General features: G+C 49.0%; 1 protein-coding gene across 1 annotated transcript in view; it reads right to left on the reverse strand.

The window, feature by feature from the left end:
- Nucleotides 1-17,458, reverse strand: part of RPAP3 (RNA polymerase II associated protein 3) — a 255,507-nt gene that overhangs the window by 53,569 nt on the left and 184,480 nt on the right. The window lies entirely within an intron of this gene.

The following is a 17,458-nucleotide window of genomic DNA, read 5'->3' on the forward strand; positions in this document are numbered from 1 at the left end:
CCTGGATAAGGCACCAAAGTAATTACCTGTTTATTCTACACCTGTTATTTACTGGACAATGCCTTTTGATTGGATGGCCACTGTATAAATATCTTCCAAAGTGGACATTGAGTATACCTTCTGATGAAATCGCTACTCTACCTATAGCGGAGAAACGCGTCAAGGAACCTACAATTTCTCTGTGGAAATCAACTTATATCTATCTGTCACCACTTTGCTCCGTGCTGCCTGCATCCAGCTCTCTCCCCCAGTCTGCAAATCAGGCTCCACATCACTGCCGGAGACGTCCGGCTGTGCGGCCACGGTTCATCAGCGCACACTGGTAAGCCTGTAGGGGAGACGGGGACACCGCTGAACAGCAATAGATGGCAGTTTGGAAACACTTCCAACAGCGGCGAGCTTAAATTTAAGTGGCATTGGACTGCTACAGTACATCTTTTAACAGTTAAAAGCTACTTGCTGGTGACATTAACGATACACTAGGATTCTGGACTTGCTCAGTAATTAATGGCTAAACAGCCTAATCTGGACCCTTTAACACCAGCAACTGAGTTGTTTATTTCCACGAGAGATGTCCATTTGATATGGTTTTTAATTTTTTAATTGATATATCTTATAATTATTAAATTGTGCATTGTCATTCTATTTTTATTGTCTAAAAAAATTTGATAATTATGAATATTTAGCGCTCCCTGTGTACACATGTATGTTTACATTATTGTAATTTCTTGTTCGGTTTGAATAATTGCAGATTATTCATTGGGAGCAGCATTGTAGATCTTCCTTATCCAGGTTATTCAAAGTTGGTAATAAGTGGGCCTAATTGCCTCTAAGTAAAATTAGTGTGAGTTTTATAACCTAATTCAGACCTGATCGTAGAGGTGCTAAATTTAGCACCTCTACGATCAGTCTTCAGACATGCGGGGTGACGCCCAGCACAGGGCTAGTCCGCCCCACATGTCAGGCCCAACTCTCCCCCCGCACAAGTACAAAAGTATCGCACATTGGCGATGCTTTTGTACTGGAAGAGTAGCTCCTAGCCAGCGCAGCTCCTGCGCCCTGGCAGGGAGCTACTTGTCACTGCCCGGGTCGCAGCGGCTGTGTGTGACATATTGCAGCCGCCGCGGCCCGCCCCCCTTATCCCCCAAAGTGTCCGGGCACACCTGCCCAGGACTGCAAACCCTAAACGGCAGCCAAACCCCGCCAGCCTGCCCCCTGCCACCAAGCGGCTGTCTGGCATGCGCCGGCGCACTGCGGCGCAGTTCAGACCCGATCGCTGCTGTTCAAAAACACACAGCAGCGATCAGGTCTGAATTAGCCCTACAGTGCATCAGCCTAGTGCTGAGGCGTGGTGTGCCGATACAACTTTCACCCCCCCTTACCGCCGGACCATACATATACATGTGTTTTTGCTGATCACCTCTATGGGATTGGCAACATTCTTTTAACTCCAGACTGTGACAACACATGGGGTTCACTTCGAGCTCCTGACCACCACCTGGCTGTTTGTATTAATGTTTCAATGACGATCACAGCAGTCCCCGCACTCTAACAAGGAATAATGGGGCTAATTCCAAGTTGATCGCAGCAGGATTTTTGTTAGCAATTGGGCAAAACCATGTGCACTCCAGGGGAGGCAGATATAACATGTGCAGAGAGAGTTAGATTTGGGTGGGGTGTGTTCAATCTGCAATCTAATTTGCAGTGTAAAAATAAAGCAGCCATTATTTACCCTGCACAGAAATAAAATAACCCACCCAAATCTAACTCTTTCTGCACATGTTATATCTGCCTCCCCTGCAGTGCACATGGTTTTGCCCAATTGTTATCGAAAATCCTGCTGCGATCAACTTGGAATTACCCCCCATGTTACTAATTATAACATTTGCTATTTAAAATCTTAATGATTTTTTTTTCAGTATCTGTTCTTTCCAGATTTAAAGACTGTTGATGAATCAAAAATAGAAAATGCTTCAATGCCGTTAGGAGTTTATGACACCATGGTGTGAATTTTACAATTAGAAACAATTTGTTCTGTTTTTAATGTGCTTTAGCTAACATAAAAAGGCACATTAAAATCTGAGAAATTCTAGACTCAAAATAGCTGTATTGCTTATTCTGGGAACGGATATATAACAGAAAAAGATTCCTAATTGGTCAAATGTGGTCCTTCAACGTATTTTGTGGCCTCATACAGTATTTCTCAAGTCCTGATATTCTGTATTATTCCACACACTGTAATAGGACACATCTAGCTAGTGACTATTTACAATATATTTCCAGCATAATGTCTCAAATACACATGTACGCTCATACATCCAGCCTCATTATGTAACGCGTTAGCAGATGCCTGGCGTGACTGAACCACCAACTCGTGTGCAACTTTGCTAACTTTGGGCGTCTTTTATTGCTGGAAATTCATCTAAGTCGCAAAACGAAGTGACAAGGACGCACAAGGAGACTGTGTTGATTATTTTGATATATGACAACTGCATATTGTGTGTGACTGAGTCTGCACACGGAGTAGAACAAAACTTGTATTAAAAAAAAATCTGCGGCTGCTAATTGTAGCACCTCATATATGGATTCAGAGTGTCAGTCTCACACAGATATACAAGTGTTATATATCAAATTAATCAGCAGAGGCTGCTTGTAGCCCACCGCATTATTTGGCTTCGCTCATGGAACGGTGATGCGGTTCTAAGAAAATCCTGGAAGCACTCACTTATACAGCGGAGATTCTTTTTGGATCTGAGCTGGACAAGATCATCACCACTCTTCTAGCCTCTAAAATGGCTTTCCTGCCCTCAGCCTCCTTGTCTTGGCCTCGGACTTCCTCCTTTTGGTCCTTTCGCCCCCAGGGCAAGGCCAGAGGTCAGGCCTTTCCTCGACTGATGCAATCCACAAAGGCATCTTTGCCCAAAACCAAACATGCCTGGGCTACCAGACGTCCAACTGCCAAATCTGACTACAAGCCCTCAGCCTGACGGGACGGCCTCCTCCTGGTAGATCCCAGGGTGGGAGGCCAATTTTTTCAGTTCACACACTATTGACGCCAGGTCACAACAGATACCTGGGTGCAGGAAGTGGTCTCTCTCCTTCTCTTTCCTGAGACTACCCCCTCGGCAGTACTTTCACACAAACCCTCCTGCAGACCACTGCAAAGCCCAGGCTCTCTAGATGGCTATTCACTACTTGCTACATGCAGGCGTGATAATCCCCGTCCCAGCGTCACAATGGGGCAAGGGCTTTTACTCAACACTCTTCTTAGTTCAGAAACCCAATGGGTTCCATCGGCCCATCCTCAATCTCAAGTTGATGAACAAATATCTCAAAGTGCCCAGGTTTCGAATGGAAACACTCCTTTCTATTGTCCTGGCTATGCATCCTGGGGACTTTATGGTCTCTCTGGATATACAGGACACTTACCTACATGTACCTATAGCGTCCATTCATCAGCAATACCTTTGGCTTGCTGTCCTACCACAACATTTCCATTTTCATGCTCTGCCTTTTGGCCTTCCAACAGCTCTGAGGGTCTTTACCAAGCTCATGCCTGTCATGGCGGCTCAGCTTCATTGTCTGTGGATCAGAATACTCCCTTACCTGGACAACCTGCTAATTCTGGCACGCTCTCTCCAGAGGTCCTCAGCGGCCATCGTCAGGTAACCATAGCCTTCCTGCGGAGACATGGTTGGCTAAATAACTGGAAAAAGTCTTCCCTAATCCCCTCTCAGCAGATGATACACCTGGTAGCTCTTCTGGATACTCACGTGCACAGAATCTTCCTACCTACCGAAAAGACTGCAGCACTGCAACTACGGGTGTGCAGGTTGCTCCACAGTAGCAGTGTGTCCATTCACTCTGCAGTTTAGACCGTGGGATCCATGGTATCCAACTTCGACATAGTGGAATATGCTCAGTTCCACTCCAGGCCTCTATAACACCTGATCCTATCCAGGTGGAATGGCCAACCCAAGCAGATAAAATTCTAGACGATGGCCTTCCCTCTAGATGTTCGGATATCCCTCTCATGCTGAAGCCAGTCTAAATGGTAAACCTCTGAACTGAAAATTATCCCGGTGTATCACAAGTTGCAGAAATGCCTGGTGCAGTTCCCATATCGGGATGTGGAGGTTCTTTTGTGTCCTGGGATATTGGAAACTCCCTGGGTTCTAGACTCACACCATCACCGAGTCAATAGATTCCATCTTGAATTGGTAATAAGCTACAAACTGATTTAGTGATTTTAGGTTTAGAATTTGTCTTACTGACCCATGCCGCTTTGGAAGTGTGTACAGATTCGAATAGTGCCCCTGTCCTCTCTGGTTTCTTGGGACAGGTATCAATACTGCTGAGTTCACCAGAGATTGAATTGCACCCTGAAGGGCTATCTATTTGTCCTATGATACCGGTAAATCTAACTTGCAACCTCTGGATATTAGGTTGCGAACCCACAGATCTCTGTATAACCCTAACAGTGTACTGAAACTTCTGCAGATGCCCCCCCCCACCCCCCACCACCACCATGGAGGCTCTCAGGTGGGGAAGAAGAGTGTCATACCACGGTCTTCTCAGCCAGCTTTGGCTCCTGGCGACGGGCAAGGACTTGCTGTTGACCACGGCCTTTACCCCTTTGTACATTGTTTTCTCTGCTTTTACCACGAAAGGCTTGTGCCGTCCGAAAGAAAGTTCCCACATACTAATGTCTAGGCTGCGGAGCTAGCGTTGGCGGAAGTGTAGACTTTTCTTCAGAGGTTAGGGAAATCCACTTATCTAACTCCTTCCCAAAAAGAAACTCTTCCGTAAACAGAAGTGCCTCTAGAGCTCTCTTGGACTCTGCATCTGCTTGCCAAACACACAGCCACAATGCCCTCCTGGCTGCTGTAGCCAATGCGGAGGTTCTCCAACTAATCTGTCCAATATCCTTACGAGCCTCTCCTAAGTACATTGCCGATTCACTGATGTGGTCCGCTAGAAAAATGTAATCTTCCATCGGAGCACCTGACTGTACATGCTTGACCAGCTTAGCGGCCCAGTGTGATACTGGCGCATTCACCATGAAATAACCAGTGTTGGTCTGAGCGACACTCCTGAATGTTGTCCTTTTAGACAATATGGACACAGAAGAATCCACCCATGGATAAGCACTGCCTACTAACATGTGAACTGCAGTTAGCAATTACTTACTACCTAAGGAGCGTGGTCATTGTGTCCTGAGGCATTGGCAGTGATTCTCAAATAAGTGCAGACAGTCTTACAGTGTCCTGTCTGTGCAGGCACTCGAGACCCGGACCCTACTTCTCAATTAAGCGGGTAAGGGCTCCTCCTGAGGTGTATCAAAAAAGGAAAAAATATAAATAAAAATAAAAGAAAAATAAGAATTTACTCACCGGTAATTCTATTTCTCGTAGTCCGTAGTGGATGCTGGGGACTCCGTAAGGACCATGGGGAATAGCGGGCTCCGCAGGAGACTGGGCACTCTAAAGAAAGATTTAGTACTATCTGGTGTGCACTGGCTCCTCCCTCTATGCCCCTCCTCCAGACCTCAGTTAAGGAAACTGTGCCCGGAAGAGCTGACATTACAAGGAAAGGATTTTGGAATCCCGGGTAAGACTCATACCAGCCACACCAATCACACCGTATAACTTGTGATAAACATACCCAGTTAACAGTATGAACAACAATAGAGCATCAACCAATGGATGCCAACATAACATAACCCTTTATTAAGCAATAACTATATACACGTATTGCAGAAAATCCGCACTAGGGACGGGCGCCCAGCATCCACTACGGACTACGAGAAATAGAATTACCGGTGAGTAAATTCTTATTTTCTCTAACGTCCTAGTGGATGCTGGGGACTCTGTAAGGACCATGGGGATTATACCAAAGCTCCCAAACGGGCGGGAGAGTGCGGATGACTCTGCAGCACCGAATGGGCAAACACCAGGTCCTCCTCAGCCAGGGTATCAAACTTGTAGAACTTTGCAAATGTGTTTGAACCCGACCAAGTAGCAGCTCGGCAAAGCTGTAATGCAGAGACCCCTCGGGCAGCCGCCCAAGAAGAGCCCACCTTCCTTGTGGAATGGGCTTTTACTGATTTTGGATGCGGCAATCCAGCCGCAGAATGAGTCTGCTGAATTGTGTTACAGATCCAGCGAGCAATGGTTTGCTTTGAAGCAGGAGCACCCAGCTTGTTGGATGCATACAGGATAAACAGCGAGTCAGTCTTCCTGACTCCAGCCGTCCTGGCAACATAGATCTTCAAAGCCCTGACTACATCAAGCAACTTGGAATCCTCCAAGTCACGAGTAGCCGCAGGCACCACAATGGGTTGGTTCAGATGAAAAGATGACACCACCTTTGGCAGAAACTGCGGACGAGTTCGCAATTCTGCCCTGTCCATATGGAAAACCAGATAGGGGCTTTTACATGACAAAGCCGCCAATTCTGACACACGCCTAGCTGAGGCTAGGGCCAACAGCATGACCACTTTCCATGTGAGATACTTTAGCTCCACCGTCATAAGTGGCTCAAACCAATGGGATTTTAGGAAAGCCAAAACCACATTAAGATCCCAAGGTGCCACTGGTGGCACAAAAGGAGGCTGAATATGCAGCACTCTCTTAACAAACGTCTGAACCTCAGGCATTGAAGCCAGTTCTTTTTGAAAGAAAATGGATAGGGCCGAAATCTGGACCTTTATGGACCCTAATTTCATGCCCATAGTCACACCCGACTGTAGGAAGTGCAGGAATCGACCCAGTTGGAATTCCTCTGTAGGGGCCTTCCTGGCCTCACACCAAGCAACATATTTTCGCCATATACGGTGATAATGTTTCGCGGTCACGTCCTTCCTAGCTTTTATCAGCGTAGGAATAACTGCTTCCGGAATGCCCTTTTCTGCTAGGATCCGGTGTTCAACCGCCATGCCGTCAAACGCAGCCGCGGTAAGTCTTGGAACAGACAGGGCCCCTGTTGTAACAGGTCCTGTCTGAGAGGCAGAGGCCATGGGTCCTCTGTGAGCATTTCTTGCAATTCCGGGTACCAAGTCCTTCTTGGCCAATCCGGAACAATGAGTATTGTTCTCACTCCTCTTTTTCTTACAATTCTCAGCACCTTTGGTATGAGAGGAAGAGGAGGAAACACATAGACCGACTGGAACACCCACGGTGTTACCAGTGCGTCCACAGCTATCGCCTGAGGGTCCCTGGACCTGGCGCAATATCTTTTTAGCTTTTTGTTGAGACGGACGCCATCATGTCTACCTGTGGCAGTTCCCATCGATTTGCAATCTGCGTGAAGACTTCTTGATGAAGTCCCCACTCTCCTGGGTGGAGGTCGTGTCTGCTGAGGAAGTCTGCTTCCCAGTTGTCCACTCCCGGAATGAACACTGCTGACAGTGCTAGTACGTGATTCTCCGCCCACTGAATAATCTTTGTGGCTTCTGCCATTGCCACCCTGCTTCTTGTGCCGCCCTGGCGGTTTACATGGGCCACTGCCGTGATGTTGTCTGACTGAATCAGCACCGGTTGGTTTCGAAGCAGAGGCTCCGCTTGACTCAGGGCGTTGTATATGGCCCTTAGTTCCAGGATATTGATGTGCAGACAAGTCTCCTGACTTGACCAAAACCCTTGGAAGTTTCTTCCTTGAGTGACCGCCCCCCACCCTCGGAGGCTTGCATCCGTGGTCACCAGGACCCAGTCCTGTATGCCGAATCTGCGGCCCTCGAGGAGGTGAGCACCTTGTAGCCAACACAGAAGAGACACCCTGGCCCTGGGGGACAGGGTGATCATCCGATGCATCTGAAGATGCGATCCGGACCACTTGTCCAGCAGATCCCATTGAAAGATCCTCGCATGGAACCTGCCGAAGGGAATGGCTTCGTATGACGCCACTATCTTTCCCAGGACTCGTGTGCAGTGATGCACCGACACCTGTTTTGGCCTTAGGAGGTCTCTGACCAGAGTCACGAGCTCCTGAGCCTTCTCCTCCGGGAGAAACACCTTCTTCTGGTCTGTGTCCAGAATCATGCCCAGGAAGGGCAGACGCGTCGCAGGAATCAGCTGCGACTTTGGAATGTTCAGAATCCAGCCGTGCTGACGCAACACTTCCTGAGAGTGTGCTACACTGATCAGCAACTGCTCCCTGGACCTCGCCTTTATGAGGAGATCGTCCAAGTATGGGATAATTGTAACCCCTTGCTTCCGAAGGAGCACCATCATCTCCGCCATCACTTTGGTAAAAACTCTCGGTGCCGTGGACAGGCCAAACGGCAACGTCTGGAATTGGTAATGACAGTCCCGTACCACAAACCTGAGGTACTCCTGATGAGGCGGATAAATGGGGACATGCAAGTAAGCATCCTTGATGTCCAGAGACACCATAAAATCCCCTTCCTCCAGGCTTGCAATGACCGCTCTGAGCGATTCCATTTTGAACTTGAATTTCTTCAGATAAAAGTTCAGGGATTTTAAATTTAAAATGGGTCTGACAGAACCATCCGGTTTCGGTACCACAAACATAGTGGAATAGTAGCCCCTTCCCCGTTGAAGGGGGGGGACCTCTACCCCCACTTTCTGGAGAAAAAGTTTGTGAATTGCCTCCACCACTATCTCCCTTTCCATGGGGGAAGCTGGTAGGGCCGATTTTAGGTAACGGTGAGGGGGCATCACCTCGAATTCCAGCTTGTATCCCTGAGACACAATTTGTATAGCCCAAGGATCCACCTGTGAGCGAACCCACTGGTGGCTGAAATGTCGGAGATGCGCCCCCACAGCTCCTGGCTCCGCCTGTGGAGCCCCAGCGTCATGCGGTGGATTTAGTGGAAGCCGGGGAAGACTTTTGTTCCTGGGAACTAGCTGCGTGGTGCAGCTTTTTTCCTCTACCCCTGCCTCTGGCAAGAAAGGACGCACCTCTGACCTTCTTGCTCCTCTGAGAACGAAAGGACTGCATTTGGTAATACGGTGCTTTCTTAGGTTGTGGAGGGACATAAGGCAAGAAATTTGACTTCCCAGCCGTAGCTGTGGAAACTAGGTCCGAGAGACCGTCCCCAAACAATTCCTCACCCTTATAAGGTAAAACCTCCATGTGTTTTTTAGAGTCGGTATCCCCTGTCCATTGCCGAGTCCATAAGACCCTTCTGGCAGAAATGGACATAGCGTTAACTCTAGAGCCCAGCAGGCAAATGTCCCTCTGGGCATCCCGCATATATAGGACCGCGTCCTTGATATGTTCCAGGGTCAGTAGAACAGTGTCCCTGTCTAGGGTATCTAACTCCTCAGACAGAGAATCCGTCCATGCAGCTACCGCACTACACATCCAGGCCGAAGCAATTGCTGGCCTCAGTAGTGTGCCAGAATGTGTATAAACTGACTTCAGGATAGCTTCCTGCTTTCTATCCGCAAGATCCTTTAGGGCGGCCGTATCCGGAGACAGCAGGGCCACCTTTTTAGACAAGCGTGTCAACGCCTTGTCTACCCTAGGGGAGGATTTCCAGCGTAACCTGTCCGTTGGCGGGAAAGGATACGCCATAAGTAATCTCTTGGAAACTATCACCTTCCTGTCAGGGGAATCCCACGCTTTTTCACATAATTCATTTAATTCATGTGAAGGGGGAAAAGTCACTTCATGCTTTTACTCCCCATACATATAAATCCTCTTGTCAGGGACAGGATTTTCCTCAGAAATGTGTAATACATCCTTCATAGCTACAATCATGTAGCGGATGGCCTTAGTCATTTTAGGCTGCAACTTTGCCTCATCGTCATCGACACTGGAGTCAGATTCCGTGTCGACATCTGTGTCAACTATCTGGGATAGTGTGCGCTTTTGGGACCCTGACGGCCTCTGCGCTGTAGGATCAGGCACGGGCTGAGACCCTGCCTGTCCCCCGGTTACAGTTTTATCCAATCTGTTATGCAAGGAGTTCACATTATCATTTAACACCTTCCACATATCCATCCAATCAGGTGTCGGCACCGTCGGCGGCGACACCACACTCAGCTGCACTTGTTCTGCCTCCACGTATCCTTCCTCATCAAACATGTCGACACAGGAGTACCGACACACAGCACACACACAGGGAATGCTCTGACTGAGGAAAGGACCCCACAAAGGCTTTTGGGGAGACAGAGAGAGAGTATGCCAGCACACACCCCAGCGCTATATAACCCAGGGATTACACTGTAACTTAGTGTTTACCCTGTAGCTGCTGTTAATATATATATATACTGCGCCTAAATTTATGTGCCCCCCCTCTCTTTTTTACCCTCTATTGCACCTGTATACTGCAGGGGAGAGCCTGGGGAGCGTCCTTCCAGTGGAGCTGTGAAGAGAAAATGGCGCTGGTGTGCTGAGGAAGAAGGCCCCGCCCCCTCAGCGGCGGGCTTCTGTCCCGCTTTAATGTGTAAAAAATGGTGGGGGCTCTGGCATATATACAGTCCCAGACTGTATATATGTCTCTTTTTGCCAAAAAAGGTATTTAATTGCTGCCCGGGGCGCCCCCCCCTGCGCCCTACAGTGACCGGAGTGTGCGGTGTGCTGTATGGCGCACAGCTGCAGTGCTGTGCGCTACCTTAAGTGAAGACAGGAGTCTTCAGCCGCCGATTTCGATGTCTTCATGCTTCTGCTGCTTCTGGCTCTGCGAGGGGGACGGCGGCGCGGCTCCGGGAACGGACGATCAAGGTTAGGTACCTGTGTTCGATCCCTCTGGAGCTAATGGTGTCCAGTAGCCTAAGAAGCGCTACCTAGCTGCCGTGAGTAGGTTTGCTTCTCTCCCCTCAATCCCTCGTAGCAGAGAGTCTGTTGCCAGCAGAAGCGCTCTGAAAACAAAAAACCTAACAAAATACTTTCTAATCTAGCAAGCTCAGGAGAGCCCACTAGGAGCACCCAGCTCGGCCGGGCACAGATTCTAACTGAGGTCTGGAGGAGGGGCATAGAGGGAGGAGCCAGTGCACACCAGATGGTACTAAATCTTTCTTTCTCTGACGTCCTAAGTGGATGCTGGGGACTCCGTCAGGACCATGGGGATTAGCGGCTCCGCAGGAGACAGGGCACAAAAGTAAAAGCTTTAGGATCAGGTGGTGTGCACTGGCTCCTCCCCCTATGACCCTCCTCCAAGCCTCAGTTAGATTTTTGTGCCCGGCCGAGAAGGGTGCAATCTAGGTGGCTCTCCTAAAGAGCTGCTTAGAGTAAAAGTTTGTTAGGTTTTTTATTTTCAGTGAGTCCTGCTGGCAACAGGCTCACTGCTACGAGGGACTTAGGGGAGAGAAGTGAACTCACCTGCGTGCAGGATGGATTGGCTTCTTAGGCTACTGGACACCATTAGCTCCAGAGGGAGTCGGAACACAGGTCTCACCCTGGGGTTCGTCCCGGAGCCGCGCCGCCGACCCCCCTTGCAGATGCCGAAAAGTGAAGAGGTCCAGAAACGGCGGCAGAAGACTCTTCAGTCTTCATAAGGTAGCGCACAGCACTGCAGCTGTGCGCCATTGTTGTCAGCACACTTCATAGCAGCGGTCACTGAGGGTGCAGGGCGCTGGGGGGGGGGCGCCCTGGGCAGCAATGATAGTACCTTATTCTGGCTAAAAATACATCACATATAGCCCCTGGGGGCTATATGGATGTATTTAACCCCTGCCAGGTCTCAGAAAAACGGGAGAAGAAGCCCGCCGAAAAGGGGGCGGGGCCTATTCTCCTCAGCACACAGCGCCATTTTCCCTCACAGAAATGCTGGTGGGAAGGCTCCCAGGCTCTCCCCTGCACTGCACTACAGAAACAGGGTTAAAACAGAGAGGGGGGGCACTTATTTGGCGATATGTATATATATATTAAAATGCTATAAGGGAAAAACACTTATATAAAGGTTGTCCCTGTATAATTATAGCGTTTTTGGTGTGTGCTGGCAAACTCTCCCTCTGTCTCCCCAAAGGGCTAGTGGGGTCCTGTCCTCTATCAGAGCATTTCCTGTGTGTGTGCTGTGTGTCGGTACGTGTGTGTCGACATGTATGAGGACGATGTTGGTGAGGAGGCGGAGCAATTGCCTGAAATGGTGATGTCACTCTCTAGGGAGTCGACACCGGAATGGATGGCTTATTTAAGGAATTACGTGATAATGTCAACACGCTGCAAGGTCGGTTGACGACATGAGACGGCCGGCAAACAAATTAGTACCTGTCCAGGCGTCTCAAACACCGTCAGGGGCTGTAAAACGCTCATTTACCTCAGTCGGTCGACACAGACACAGACACGGACACTGACTCCAGTGTCGACGGTGAAGAAACAAACGTATTTTCCTTTAGGGCCACACGTTACATGTTAAGGGCAATGAAGGAGGTGTTACATATTTCTGATACTACAAGTACCACAAGAAGGGTATTATGTGGGGTGTGAAAAAACTACCTGTAGTTTTTCCTGAATCAGATAAATTAAATGAAGTGTGTGATGATGCGTGGGTTTCCCCCGATAGAAAATTATTGGCGGTATACCCTTTCCCGCCAGAAGTTAGGGCGCGTTGGGAAACACCCTTTAGGGTGGATAAGGCGCTCACACGCTTATCAAAACAAGTGGCGGTACAGTCTCCAGATAGGGCCGCCCTCAAGGAGCCAGCTGAGAGGCTGGAAAATATCCTAAAAAGGTATATACACACATACTGGTGTTATACTGCGACCAGCGATCGCCTCAGCCTGGATGTGCAGCGCTGGGGTGGCTTGGTCGGATTCCCTGACTGAAAATATTGATACCCTTGACAGGGACAGTATTTTATTGACTATAGAGCATTTAAAGGATGCATTTCTATATATGCGAGATGCACAGAGGGATATTTGCACTCTGGCATCAAGAGTAAGTGCGATGTCCATATCTGCCAGAAGATGTTTATGGACACGACAGTGGTCAGGTGATGCAGATTCCAAACGGCACATGGAAGTATTGCCGTATAAAGGGGAGGAGTTATTTGGGGTCGATCCATCGGACCTGGTGGCCTCGGCAACAGCTGGAAAATCCACCTTTTTTACCCCAAATCACATCTCAGCAGAAAAAGACGCCGTCTTTTCAGCCTCAGTCCTTTCGTCCCCATAAGGGCAAGCGGGCAAAAGGCCAGTCATATCTGCCCAGGGATAGAGGAAAGGGAAGAAGACTGCAGCAGGCAGCCCATTCCCAGGAACAGAAGCCCTCCACAGCTTCTGCCAAGTCCTCAGCATGACGCTGGGGCCGTACAAGCGGACTCAAGTGCGGTGGGGGGTCGTCTCAAGAGTTTCAGCGCGTAGTGGGCTCACTCGCAAGTGGACCCCTGGATCCTACAAGTAGTATCCCAGGGGTACCGACTGGAAATTCGAGACGTCTCCCCCTCGCAGGCTCCTGATGTCTGCTTTACCAACGTCTTCCTCCGACAGGGAGGCAGTATTGGAAACAATTCACAAGCTGTATTCCCAGCAGGTGATAATCAAAGTACCCCTCCTACAACAAGGAAAGGGGTATTATTCCACACTATATTGTGGTACTGAAGCCAGACGGCTCGGTGAGACCTATTCTAAATGGGAAATCTTTGAACACTTACATACAAAGGTTCAAATCAAGATGGAGTCACTCAGAGCAGTGATAGCGAACCAGGAAGAAGGGGACTATATGGTGTCCCTGGACATCAAGGATGCTTACCTCCATGTCCCAAATTGCCCTTCTCACCAAGGGTACCTCAGGTTCGTGGTACGGAACTGTCACTATCAGTTTCAGACGCTGCCGTTTGGATTGTCCACGGCACCCCGGGTCTTTACCAAAGTAATGGCCGAAATGATGATTCTTCTTCAAAGAAAAGGCGTCTTAATTATCCCTTACTTGGACGATCTCCTGATAAGGGCAAGGTCCAGAGAACAGTTGGAAGTCGGAGTAGCACTATCTCAAGTAGTTCTACGACAGTACGGGTGGATTCTAAATATCCAAAATCGCAGCCGTTTCCGACGACACGTCTGCTGTTCCTAGGGATGGTTCTGGACACAGTCCAGAAAAAGGTGTTTCTCCCGGAGGAGAAAGCCAGGGAGTTATCCGAGCTAGTCAGGAACCTCCTAAAACCAGGAAAAGTGTCAGTGCATCATTGCACAAGAGTCCTGGGAAAAATGGTGGCTTATTACGAAGCGATTCCATTCGGCAGATTCCACGCAAGAACTTTTCAGTGGGATCTGCTGGACAAATGGTCCGGATCGCATTTTCAGATGCATCAGCGGATAACCCTATCTCCAAGGACAAGGGTGTCTCTCCTGTGGTGGTTACAGAGTGCTCATCTTCTAGAGGGCCGCAGATTCGGCATTCAGGATTGGATGCTGGTGACCACGGAGGCCAGCCTGAGAGGCTGGGGAGCAGTCACACATTGAAAAAATTTCCAGGGAGTGTGATCAAGTCTGGAGATTTTTCTCCACATAAATATACTGGAGCTAAGGGCAATTTACAATGCTCTAAGCTTAGCAAGACCTCTGCTTCAAGGTCAGCCGGTATTGATCCAGTGGGACAACATCACGGCAGTCGCCCACGTAAACAGACAGGGCGGCACAAGAAGCAGGAGGGCAATGGCAGAAACTGCAAGGATTTTTCGCTGGGCGGAAAATCATGTGATAGCACTGTCAGCAGTGTTCATTCCGGGAGTGGACAACTGGGAAGCAGACTTCCTCAGCAGGCACAACCTCCACCCGGGAGAGTGGGGACTTCATCGGGAAGTCTTCCACATGATTGTGAACCGTTGGAAAAGACCAAAGGTGGACATGATGGCGTCCCGCCTGAACAAAAAACTGGACAAGTATTGCGCCAGGTCAAAAGACCCTCAGGCAATAGCTGTGGACGTTCTGGTAACACCGTGGGTGTACCAGTCGGTGTATGTCTTCCCTCCTCTGCTTCTCATACCCAAGGTATTGAGAATTATAAGACGTAGAGGAGTAAGAATTATACTCGTGGCTCCGGATTGGCCAAGAAGGACTTGGTACCCGGAACTTCAAGAGATGCTCACAGAGGACTCATGGCCTCTGCCGCTAAGAAGGGACTTGCTTCAGCAAGTACCATGTCTGTTCCAAGACTTACCGCGGCTGCGTTTGACGGCATGGCGGTTGAACGCCGGATCCTAAGGGAAAAAGGCATTCCGGAAGAGGTCATTCCTACCCTGGTCAAAGCCAGGAAGGAGGTGACCGCACAACATTATCACCACATGTGGCGAAAATATGTTGCGTGGTGTGAGGCCAGGAAGGCCCCATGAAGAAATTTCAACTCGGTCGTTTCCTGCATTTCCTGCAAACAGGAGTGTCTATGGGCCTCAAATTGGGGTCCATTAAGGTTCAAATTTCGGCCCTGTCGATTTTCTTCCAGAAAGAATTGGCTTCAGTTCCTGAAGTCCAGAAGTTTGTCAAGGGAGTACTGCATATACAACCCCCTTTTGTGCCTCCAGTGGCACTGTGGGATCTCAACGTAGTTCTGGGATTCCTAAAATCACATTGGTTTAAACCGCTCAAATCTGTGGATTTGAAATATCTCACAGGGAAAGTGACCATGCTGTTGGCCCTGGCCTCGGCCAGGCGAGTGTCAGAATTGGCGGCGTTTGTCTCAAAAAAGCCCATATCTGATTGTCCATTCGGACAGGGCAGAGCTGCGGACTCATCCCCAGTTTCTCCCTAAGGTGGTGTCAGTGTTTCACCCGAACCAGCTTATTGTGGTACCTGCGGCTACTAGGGACTTGGAGGACTCCAAGTTGCTAGATGTTGTCAGGGCCCTGAAAATATAGTTTCCAGGACGGCTGGAGTCAGGAAAACTGACTTGCTGTTATCCTGTATGCACCCAACAAACTGGGTGCTCTTGCTTCTAAGCAGACGATGGCTAGTTGGATGTGTAGTACAATTCAGCTTGCACATTCTGTGGCAGGCCTGCCACAGCCAAAATATGTAAATGCCCATTCCACAAGGAAGGTGGGCTCATCTTGGGCGGCTGCCCGAGGGGTCTCGGCTTTACAACTTTGCCGAGCTGATACTTGGTCAGGGGCACACCCTGACTGAGGAGGACCTGGAGTTCTCTCATTCGGTGCTGCAGAGTCATCCGCACTCTCCCGTCCGTTTGGGAGCTTTGGTATAATCCCCATGGTCCTGACGGAGTCCCCAGCATCCACTTAGGACGTCAGAGAAAATAAGAATTTACTTACCGATAATTCTATTTCTCGTAGTCCGTAGTGGATGCTGGGCGCCCATCCCAAGTGCGGATTGTCTGCAATACTTGTACATAGTTATTGTTACAAAAATCGGGTTATTATTGTTGTGAGCCATCTTTTCAGAGGCTCCGCTGTTATCATGCTGTAAACTGGGTTCAGATCACAGGTTGTACAGTGTGATTGGTGTGGCTGGTATGAGTCTTACCCGGGATTCAAAATCCTTCCTTATTGTGTACGCTCGTCCAGGCACAGTATCCTAACTGAGGCTTGGAGGAGGGTCATAGGGGGAGGAGCCAGTGCACACCACCTGATCCTAAAGCTTTTACTTTTGTGCCCTGTCTCCTGCGGAGCCGCTAATCCCCATGGTCCTGACGGAGTCCCCAGCATCCACTACGGACTACGAGAAATAGAATTATCGGTAAGTAAATTCTTATTTTAGAGTGCCCAGTCTCCTGCGGAGCCCGCTATTCCCCATGGTCCTTATGGAGTCCCCAGCATCCACTAGGCCGTTAGAGAAAAATAGATCTGAGGCTGAAGCTCAGCCGGATGTGCCCATCTCCCTCGGCACATTTCCAAAAACTGAAGGCTGATGGGGGATAGACGGGGAGGAGCTTACATACTTAGTTTGATTTCTTAAAGTGACAGCTCCTAGCAAGCCACCCGTCTAACCACAGTGTCTACAGCCTCCAGTGTCCCCTAGTGTATGAAAAAGAAAGAAACATTAAATAATAAAAGTAAAGCATGGGCCACTCTTATAATGATGACCCAGCTCCTGCTGGCACCAAATGAAAGCTGAAGTGCCTGAGCTGTGGGGGTGGGTATGACAGAGAAGGATCAGTACATCAGGGGAGCTAAAAAAACTGGTTGGTGCCTGATCCTGGTCTCCATCATCATACCCCAATGTAATCCCTGTGGATGCTTATGGACCCTGAAGAAGAAGAAACAACCTTTAGCTAATAAGATAATCAGAGTGTTTAGCACAGATCATTTCAAGAGATTAATTGGATGGTCTTCTGGGAGGCAATGAACATTGTACTAATGTGTTGAGTGAAAGCAGGACTCCATGGGACTGGAGCAGGTATGCAAAGTGACTTAAGTAGGGTACACGCTGTGACATAATCAGACGATTTTCAGCTAATTGGTCATCTTGTCTCACAGTGTGTATGCAACACCCAGGGCAGATTTTTGTGAGGCCAGCAGTAGGATTGGATGTCAGGATCTGACCTGTCTCACAATATTTTCACAAATGAATAGAAAATGGGCCTAATTCAGCATGGATCG

Source organism: Pseudophryne corroboree, chromosome 6 (assembly GCF_028390025.1).
Source record: "Pseudophryne corroboree isolate aPseCor3 chromosome 6, aPseCor3.hap2, whole genome shotgun sequence".
NCBI lineage: Eukaryota > Metazoa > Chordata > Amphibia > Anura > Myobatrachidae > Pseudophryne > Pseudophryne corroboree.